The sequence below is a fragment of the Nannospalax galili genome, unplaced genomic scaffold (assembly GCF_000622305.1).
Source record: "Nannospalax galili isolate Female #2095 unplaced genomic scaffold, S.galili_v1.0 scaffold104, whole genome shotgun sequence".
Lineage (NCBI taxonomy): Eukaryota > Metazoa > Chordata > Mammalia > Rodentia > Spalacidae > Nannospalax > Nannospalax galili.
In genome coordinates, this window is record NW_008353596.1 from 1178926 (window position 1) to 1189326 (window position 10401).

Genomic DNA, 10401 nt, shown 5'->3' on the forward strand with positions numbered 1-10401 from the left:
AGCTAAATGCTCGATATTCAGGCCTGGTGTCCCATAGTGACTTTTTTTTGCAAATGTTCTGCTGTCAATACAGAGTAGTAGTAGCCAAAGGCAGTCTATAAATAATTAGGCATGCTGTGTTGCAATAAATCTATATTTGTGGATACTGAATTTTGAATCTCATAATTTTATGTCATAAAATATTCCTCAACATTTTTTATCACAAAATTTTTCCTTCAATTTTTATATGAAGAAAAGCAATTCTTAGCTAATGCACTAGAAAGTACCAAATGCCAAGGTAGCTTTTGCCTGTATCTTATAGTTCATTTACATCTCTGTAGACCAGTTCTCCTCTTTTTTTTTCCTTTTACACTGTGTGACCCATTTCAGTGCCAGCAGCCTGCAGGCAGAGGCCAGGCATTGGAGGCACAGTTTGCTCTAGCATGGGACACTGTGAGAGGCCCAGGGTGACAAGCCTGCCATAAATCCAAACCCATGCTTGACCAGTTTTCTTCTAAGACTCACATGGCTGCCATCTTGCTTGTTATTTTGTTTGTCCTACCAGTCCTTTGTTCCTATTACTTATATAAGCATCTTCTAGTCCTTTTAATTTTTACTCTTGACCCAGTAACTGTAACTGTTCAGTGGTTCCCCAGTGGTTTATAATAATGTATCTTTATATTGTTTTGTTGTGTTGTGTTTTGGTTTTTTGAGATAAGGTCTCCCCCTGTAGCTCCAGCTGGCCTAGAATATAGAACAGGTTGGCCTGAATCTCACAGAGATCCACCTGCCTCTGCCTCCTGAATGCTGGGATTAAAGGTGTGGGCCACCATGCCAGGCTTCCGAATAATGCATCTTTAGCTTTTCTCCATGTCATGAGCAATACAGCACTCACTTCACGTGTGATATCATAACTTTAAACAGTGTACTTATTTTCAGATACTTCATACGTTTTGCTTTTTGTCATTGATTTTACATCTACATTAATGTTATTATTTTTAATTGTTATATTTAAGGAAGTTAATGAGTGGAAAGTTTTGTGGGGGGAGGGCTTATTTTGTTTTTTTGAGACAGTGTCAGCCAGCTGGAACTCACTATGTAGATCTGGCCTAGATCTGCCTGCCTCTGCCTCCTAAGTGATGGGATTAAAGGTATGTACCATCACACCTGGTCAAGGGGAAAGTTACCTACAACTGCTAATTGTATTCTTGTTACTATGCTATAAAGTTGTTGTGCTGTGATATACTTAGGACCCTGCCTCCTTCTCTGCAGTCCAAAATGGCTTATTTACTTTTTCACAAGATTCTAGTCTTACACTGCCCTTGCTTTCCATTATCTTAAAACTGTAGATTCATATGTTTTTGTTTTGTTTTTGTTTTTTTTTTTTTGTTTTTTGTTCCCTAAGACTGGGAAAATCTGGGCCTGATTACTCTGTTTAGAAGAGCAAGTTAATCTTTCAGAAATAGATATTTATCAAAGACTTTGAGCTCTACATCCCTACCTTAAATGCTAGAGGTTTAAAATGTGCATGCATACAGGCTCTGTCATATTCCTGTGAAACTTATATTCCAGAGGAACCAAAGAGAAACTTTTGCTAGCTATACAAATCAGTAAGGTAATCTTAAGAGAGAAGTTATGCAGCTAGTATCATGAAATGAATGGTATGATGGAGTGATGGGGGAGATAGACTTTAGAATCACATGAAAACCTTACTGAGATGGTAATAATAGATCTGAGGCTTGATTGCTGTAAAATAGGAATCATCACCCTGTGTCTGGATGTGGGTGTTTGTTGTTTTGATAAAGTTCTAATTCAGTATAGCTACATTAATTTTTTGACATATTGTCTATAGCTGCTTTGGGACAACAGTGACAAAGCTGAATCCTTGGCTTGCAAGTGTAAGCCAATTATTTGATCTTTTCAGAGAAAAGGTAACCAGTCTCCAGCATAAAGGAACCACATAGCACTTACTACTTGTCTTGTGCTAAGTTCCCCACTGATGACCTGGCACATGCTCTCTGACTGACCCAGTGTACTTTGAGCAACATTTGGAATAACTGACCCTTTCTTTAAAACAGTTTCTTCTTCCTCTTGGCTTCTCTGACATCATGCACTTGTTTTTGTTTTCCTAATCTCTCTTGGTAATTTCTTCTCCGTCTCTTAGTTATACTGATTTCCTCAGTCTGATCTTTAATGATTCAGTTTCTTAGGAGTAGGTCTTTTCTGTAAATAATCTCATTTGTGGCTTACCATCTCTTTGGTCTTGATTCCCAAATGTATATTGACTTAGTCCTGTCTTCTGAACTTTAAACTTAAGGAATCAACCATCTACTTGGCATTCATTTGTCACTTTAAATTCAGTAGGCTTTAATAGAACTCTTGACATGCCTTGCAGAAAGCTACTTAAACTTCTGGTTTCTGTTTAAGTGAATGGTACCTGTTGCCCCAGTTAATGACTTATCACTTAGTGCCATTCCGTCACTAAGATCTTTTTGTTCTGCCTCTTTGGTATTTTAATGTTTGTAGCTCTTAAGTCCCCAATTCCTAGTCCAGCCCACCTCTTCATGATCCCTTTGATTGTTTCCTGGTAATTATACACACTCATTATTGCCCCCCATAAAAGCAACTCATCAGGTTCAAAAGCCAGGATTGTTTTTAAATGAAAGCCAGTGTCTTCCTATGGCTTTCACAGATAAAGACTGAAGTCTTTTCCAAGATTATAAAGCCTCCTGAAGGAGATGTTAAGTCTCTTCCTCCCGCCTTGTTCTGCTCGGTACTCCAGCACCGTCTTTTTCCTGGGAACTCCAGCATCTCTTTCACCTCCTAAATTGTTTAAAGATTGTGTCAGGGTCTTTGATGTAGTTTTTTTCTACTTGGATTGATTTCTTTTCTTTTGCCTAGTTAATTTCTCCTCTGTTTTCTCCAGGCATCCTCCTGTCCTCTTCCTTCCCTAACCTAGGGCTCCAGCTGTATGATGGCATACCGCTTTATCCTTATTCTTTAATTTAATTTCCACATCTGTGATTAATCACAACTATAATTGATGTAGTTGTCTACCTCACAAAGCTAGAGGTTTCATAGGGGAAGAATTGTGTTTGTCATATTTACAAGGGTGCCCCCTAGTACAAGCACATTTTTTGGCAGTCGATAAATATTTGTAAGATGAAATAATGAGTTTTGTCTTTTAATTATCACAAAAATTCCTTTAGAAAAATTTGTAAAGAATGACAACAGCTGTTCTTTATTGAACAATTCCCATGCGCTTACTATTCATGGTTCTACATGTACAATCTGGTTTTAACCCTTCCAGCTCTATAGCATAGTCAGCATTATTTTTTTGCATGAGCAAACTGACTCTCAGAGAGGTTATTTCATTTGCCCAGTGCCACACAGTAAGCAACAGAGACATGATCCAAACCCAAATGGTCCTGTGTTAAGGCCCTTGGGCTCTATCTACTAATGGGTGTTGCAGCTCCTAACTCCTAAGATTACTTGGAAAAGTTCTGCAGTTTGTTACTTGATCCTGGACTTCCACCTACATTTCTCCTTTTTCACTCCATTTAACTGAAAGAACTAAGGTTAATTTCTATACTAGATCTCATGTGTTGTCAATAACTCTTATTCACAAAGTGGCTATAGAAATTCATGAGCTGCTTAGCTTACCAGATATCTACAAAGTTCTGAAGATTTGCTCGTATTCAGTCATTTGATTTACATGTTCAGATGTGCTCTAAAATAGCTTTGTAAAAGAATCGTGCCTGAGTTACAAACAGATTTAGTCCGTTTGACAGTTTTTTTCTTAATTTGTAGTATTTTGATCCTGTAAGATGAGGCATTATTCACAAATTCAAATAAATGAAATGCTTCATTTTTATTTTTTTTCTTTAGAACATAAAGTAAAACTAGAGTAGGTATTTTTTAAGTTTATTTCTGAAATAAATTTATCACATAAGGCAAAATGCTGCTTTGAGAACACCCAGCTTACCTTCATTCTGTGATTTACTGTAGAGTTTGGAATTCTTAAAGATTGAACTCTTTAAATTAATGTCATGAAGAATTATTTTTGCCTTTTCAGTGTTGGCAAGTTTAGTTTTGTCACAGGCCTTCTTATATGTTTCTAACGCTTATGAAACACTAGTGGAGTTACCAGTGACATTTGAAGGGGACACAGCACCCCTTCCTTGTGAACTCTGCAGGCATTGTTTCTCATTTTTTGAATTCTCTCTTTTATAACTTGCCTTTATAAGAAACTCTTTGTGTGTGTGTGTGTGTGTGTACACAAAGTGAGTCTATGAAACTTTTAAATGAACCCCAGTAGTTTCATACTGTTATTAGTGTTACTAATTTGTCAGTGGAGCTTCCTACATAATAATGTCTCTATACCCTTTGGTAGTCTTATATACAGTGGTTTATAGTACACTGATCTACTGCTGTATTTGCCTCTTGAACTGTATAGAAGAACACAGACAATTAGACTTAGTAGTTCCTAGTTATTTTGTAGAATGGGGAGTAAGAACTAGAATTGTGGAAGAAGTTGATTTCACAGAAATTGGTCTGCTGTTAATTAGTCTATTAAACTTTTATAGTAGCTATTGAACTTTTGCAGCCAATCTCTAAGTACATTATTAAAGCATCATGTATTAGCTTCCAGTGAAGTCTTCTTAGCATGTGATTTCACTCATGTAATATCAGCTTTTTTAATTATTGATTTTTTTAAATGAAAGTTGATAGCTCCCAAATTATGTGACACCCATAAACACAGAGCATCAAAATTCTCAGACTTGCACATGAGAGAGTAGAGTTAGTTTTATAATACCACATTTGTAGATTGATATTCAAAAGATAAAAAGCTTAACAAACTTTGGGGCTGGAGAGATGGCTCAGTGGTTAAGAACACTGACTGTTCTTGCAGAAGACCAGGGTTTGAATCCCAGCACCCACATGGCAGCTAACAACTGTCCATAACTCCAGTTCCAGGGGACCTGACAGTCTCTTCTGTCTTCCATGAGCATTGTACAACACGGGTGCACTTATCTACATGCAGGCAATACACACATACACATAAAATAAAAATAAATAAAATACTAAAAAAACCCACTTCTATTAAAATACTAAAATGGGCTTTGGAGAAATGGTTCAGCAGTTAACACTGGCTGTTCTTGCAGAAGACCCGGGTTCAAATCCCAGCACCCACATGGCAGCTAACAACTGCCTGTAACTCTAGTTCCAGGGGATCCAACAGCCCCCTCTGTCCTCCACAGGCACTGCATGACATGGGTGCACTTACCAACATACAGGCAATACACTCATATACATAAAATTAAAATAATAAATAAAATATTTTTTTAAAAAATACTAAAATCTAGTGTTGAGGAAGGGCCAAAAAATAGATATTGCTAAGCCCTGAAGCTACTAATTCTCTAAAATAATATTTGAAAATACGGATTTTAATATTTTTAAAAGACAGCCATCAATTTTGGACTGAAAACATTTTTAGAAATCTTTTTATTTTTTTGTTTGCTCAGAAATTAAGATCAGAATTGAGTGGGCTCATTAAACTAAAAGACTTCTGGATAGCAAGCGAAACAACCAGTCAAATGAAGAACAAGTATTTTTAGCAATCTTAAAGCATGTTTTATGCCTATGGAAAACTTGATTAGAATATGTTAGATATCTATCAAATACTGGCCCTTGACATAACTGGTAGCGTAAACCCTAGAAGTAGACATGCTTCTAAAGGGTGACTAGAGGAGCCAGAATATCTGAAGATGGTTTAATCATTTGTACTGATGCTGCATTCTGGACATCTTCTGAATCCAATCTTAAACATTTAAAAAATGTTTCAAGGCAAACTATTTGTCCATGAAAATAGTATTTTGATTACTGATCTTCCCAAAACTTTTATGGAGTCATGACAGTGATGGTTATAATTAGCATCTTTATTACTACTGTACTCTTCATTTCAAAATGATTCTAGACGTTAATACCTTTATGTCTCTCAACATTTGCAGCAACTTTTCTTAGCTTTTTGTTCAGAAAAGAGCTAGTAGTTGATGGAGAATATTCATATCTGACTTTTTTCCTCTCCTAAGAAAGGAGAATTCACCCACTGCCACTGTACCTTTTTCTTCTCTTTTTGTCTTGCACAGAAGACTGGCATCTTCCTGTGAAGGGCAAACCTATCCACTCGGGTTTCCTCCTCCTTGAGAACCATCTGATCCATCATCATCTGAACCAGGGATCCCAATCTGAGGGTCCAGGTGAGGGCAGGTCAGTCTGTATGTTAAGACAGTTAACTTTCTGGTCAGGTAAGTCACATTCAGGCACAGTCTCACTTCAGTCAGCCCTAGTTTCTTAGAGTTTCCTAGTTCTGAAAGAGACACAGTTCATCTCCCATCATTGTGAAATCCACCTTAACCACTTGTGATTTATTAAATCATTCAAAAACTTTTGGCTGTGTAATGTGACCATTTTCAGGATTTGTTCGTCTTAATCCAGAAATTTCAAAGAGTAGAATTAAATCTTTAGAAAGGGTTAAAGACCAGACGATTGTATGTATAAATTTAGTGATGATCCTTATCTTCATTGTTACTGAGTCTTAAGGGTTTACAAATTAAAATCAGCCTACCATGTATGATCTTGTCCCCTTAGGATTTTAACATCTTTTAACTATTATTTGTAAAGGGATTGAAGCCAGTAGATTGAGAATACTGTAGCTGTTGGTACTGTCATCAACAGGAAGGTCTTTCTTGTTTGTTGTGGATTCTCTCATTTAATCAGAATAGTAAAGCGCAAAGAGAGTTTCCCTGTTCTATGTCCAACTTCTATATGCTAGCTACAAGAAGAAGCTTAAGCTTACTCCTTCTGCAAATTGTCTTAGGTAGCTGAAGTCTGGGTTTGTACCTTGAAGCTATCTTATAACTTGGGGTAGGGAGGGTGTCAAGGTTTTTTTTTCTAATTGAAGGAAAAAATTACTTTTGTTCTCAGTCTGTTTCAAAATGCTATGTGTATTATATGTAATTGTTTTTATAAGAGGTGATTTACATACTTTTGCAAGTCATCAGTCTTATAAAACACTTTGCTTTATCATGGTGATATGTGAATTTGTGAAGAAAACAGAATTATTACTTAAATGTGCTTCGACTCTGCCATTTGACAGCACAAAAATCAGAACAAAATTGACTTTATTTACTTGTATTGGCTAATTCTCAAAATGACTCATGAATTAGGAACTGAAGTTAATTGGTTGATGTACGTTTGGTACAGGAAAGAGTGACTTCTAGCCATTGAAAAAAAGAGCCTATCTTCCTCTGAAGTCTTAGCAACCATGAAGCTAGATGATTGTATCACCCTGTTTTTAGCTTCTTAAGGTGCATTGTTGTGTGTTTTTCATTCAAAAATGTCTCTACGAGTTTTCAACAAGAGCTTTTTTCTATGCTAGAAAGGCAACTTCTAAAGCATTGCTGTCTGCTTATTTGGTTCTGTGTCTATACAAGTAAGTCATTGTGGATATAGGACACAGATTTGTTAGATACAAATTACCAGTTTCTTCCCTAACCTCCACTGGCCACCAGGCTTAAAGCCCCTGTTTCTGTGTACTTGGGTTTAGTATAATGTTTATAGAAGAATAGAAAGTATTTATTAGGTATTCATATCTTTGAACAGTCTCTCTTGAATAGGAAAGGTTCTATTTTAATAGAAAGTTATTTCCCACTAGATGATAACTGTTTAAGATGATTAGATTCCTATACGTGCATAGTATTGAGTATGTAAACATATCCTAACTCAATCATGTAAATACATAAAGCAATTTAAGTGTTTAGAAATTTGAATCACATTACCAGGCCAGAGAGTCATGCACATTGAAATGTTCATTGAATATTAGAGCTACGTTGTAACAGACTCAGTGGACCTGTTTCAAAGGCAGCACAGCAGCACATAGATATCCTTGGTACTCTAGGGCTGGGCAAATTTAATACACTGCTGAAATTGTATAATTTTGAAGAAATCTGCAAACTATTAATATATTTGACTGACTTTAGAAGTGTTTGTATATTTAAACAAGTGTGAGTTTTCTAGTCCTTTCCTATTTTGTTCCCCTACTTTTACCTTTTTTATACTCTTTTATAACCAGTAATGAGTGGGGTAGTTACATATGTAAACTTGACATTTTCATATTTATACTATGAAGTCATTGAAGCATCTGTTCATAAATGAATGAACTAAAATTTAGAGACTTTAGAGATGAATTTTAGTCAGGTATGGTAGGACATGCTAATGGGTTCCAAGTGCTCTGCAAACTGGTGTATAAAACCCACAAGTGTGAGAAACCCTGACTCAAAATAACAAAAAAAAAAATCAGTTTTAAGTCTTTAAAATTCCAGGATGGGATGAGCTCTTCAGCATCTACACAGATTTGTGTACTTACCAGTACATAGCTATAGATTATAGCATTTTCATTCTATGCCAGTTTACTTATCCCAGAGACAGCTGGTATGTAGAATAAAGAGCATGCTAGCTGGTTTCTATTTTGCTATAAATAAAACATATCAGAATGGCAGATCTGCTCAGAAAAAATAACTAATTGATAAATACAAATGCAATGATTGATTATAGGAATCTTCCATATATGATCATAGGATTCGTTTGCCTTTCCTAACACAAGGGCATTTTGTTGACCCACTGTCAGCCTGATGTAGTCTTTTAAATGAAATGCATGTAAACTGAAGTTACCCCCCACACACACAAAAAAAGAAGTCACACTTGTGTTTAAAAAAAAAAATACTCAGGACTTGTAAAATCTTTAATAATATTTTTATGTGTATGAGTGTATTATCTGCGTGTATGTAAGTGTACCTCTGTCATGCAGTGCCTGCAGAGGTCAGAAGATGACTTTGAATCCCCTGAAACTGGAGTTATGGTCAACTGTTAACTGCCATGTGGGTGCTAGGAATCAAACCTGGGTCCTCTGCATGAACAGCAAGTGCTTTTCACCACGGAGCCTTCTCTCCAGCCCCCTGAACTTCTAACTAGGAGAATTAAAATGTCTTGAACTATTTTAACTTCCTGTGAAAAGCATTCATTTCTCCTCCTTAGGTTTGGCCTAACATCCTTGTGACTAGCAAAACCTTTAAAATTTGCCTTTAGAACATTAACTTCTACAACCCAAAAGCTAAGGATGTTACCCGATAGCATCTGAAACTGATAACAGTCTCCCCTGCCTTGCTGTGCCAGTCTTTTTTGTAAATGCCTTCATTTATTACTTTCTTCATTGTGAAACTAATACCTTCTCATACAGTTACTTCCACACTGGAACATGTCTCTTTGGTACCAGAATCCATGTTCCTGGGCCTTGGCCACTTATATTTGATTCAGGAATAAATTGCCTCTTTAACTCCCTTTAAGGTGGGAACTATGCTTTTGCATCAACATGTGTTTGGAGCAAGGCATTATGAAGACGACCCCTCGAAGGAATCCTTTCTTCTTTTTTCTTCTTAGTTAGTATTTGATTGCATTACTATAGAAAGCATTAGCATTAAGATCATGCTGTACATTCTTTGTGTTGATTTTCTGTCCTCTGGAAAAAACTTTTCTGAAAAAGACCAATGAATGTTTTATTTTTCCTTCAAAGATGCTCTTTTACTGTCTAGGGAGCCAGGAAAGCCTTTCATGTCTCCTGAGGGTGGCAACACAGAGTTGTGCTGGAACTCTGTGCTCTAGCTTTTGTTTGAACCATGTCGTCACCATTAACTCATAGCATGTCTAGTCTACTGTTATTTCTAACGTAATTTCCTCCTATTGGTTGGACTGTTTGATGGCCACTAATGTCTCAAGTTAATAACCACAGAATATTTCAGAAATGTGCTGCCTGCTTCATAAAATGTATCTGTGGTTGCTAAAATATTTTTTGCCTAGAACAACCAAGTATAGTTGACTGCAAAATTGTGTATTGTTAGGAAATGCTGCTTAAAACAAACAGATTTACTTTCAGTTTTGAAAATATTCAGAAGGATTTGTTATCTCTTGCAGACCTTTCTGCAAACTACTAATGGGATGAACACAATATATCACTTTTATAATAGTGAGCTATTAAAGGCAAGCATAAAGCAGTCTGAAGCCCATAAGTGCTGCCAACAGCTCCTGCTTTAATGAATTCCCTTTTAGATGTCCATTAAATGCTCGTGGCAAATGTACTCATAATGGAAATGGCAAATCTAAATGGGTAGATATGAATAATCCATGGAGTTTAAATTCTGTTTATGATCATCTTCACATTAGTTTTCAAGACAACGCAGTTTAGTTTTCATTACAGTTTGGAATAAAGAGGACAGGGAGTAATTGATTGCTTCAAGCAGATTAAAATCAATGGTTTTCTTTTCAAAGAACGAGTTCAATGCAGTAATTCCAACTTTAAACATTGAT

At 36.3% G+C, this 10401-nt stretch overlaps 1 pseudogene; it reads right to left on the reverse strand.

Moving 5' to 3' along the window:
• Nucleotides 1-349: 349 nt before the first annotated feature.
• Nucleotides 350-478, reverse strand: LOC115067304 (annotated as a pseudogene).
• Nucleotides 479-10401: the final 9923 nt, after the last annotated feature.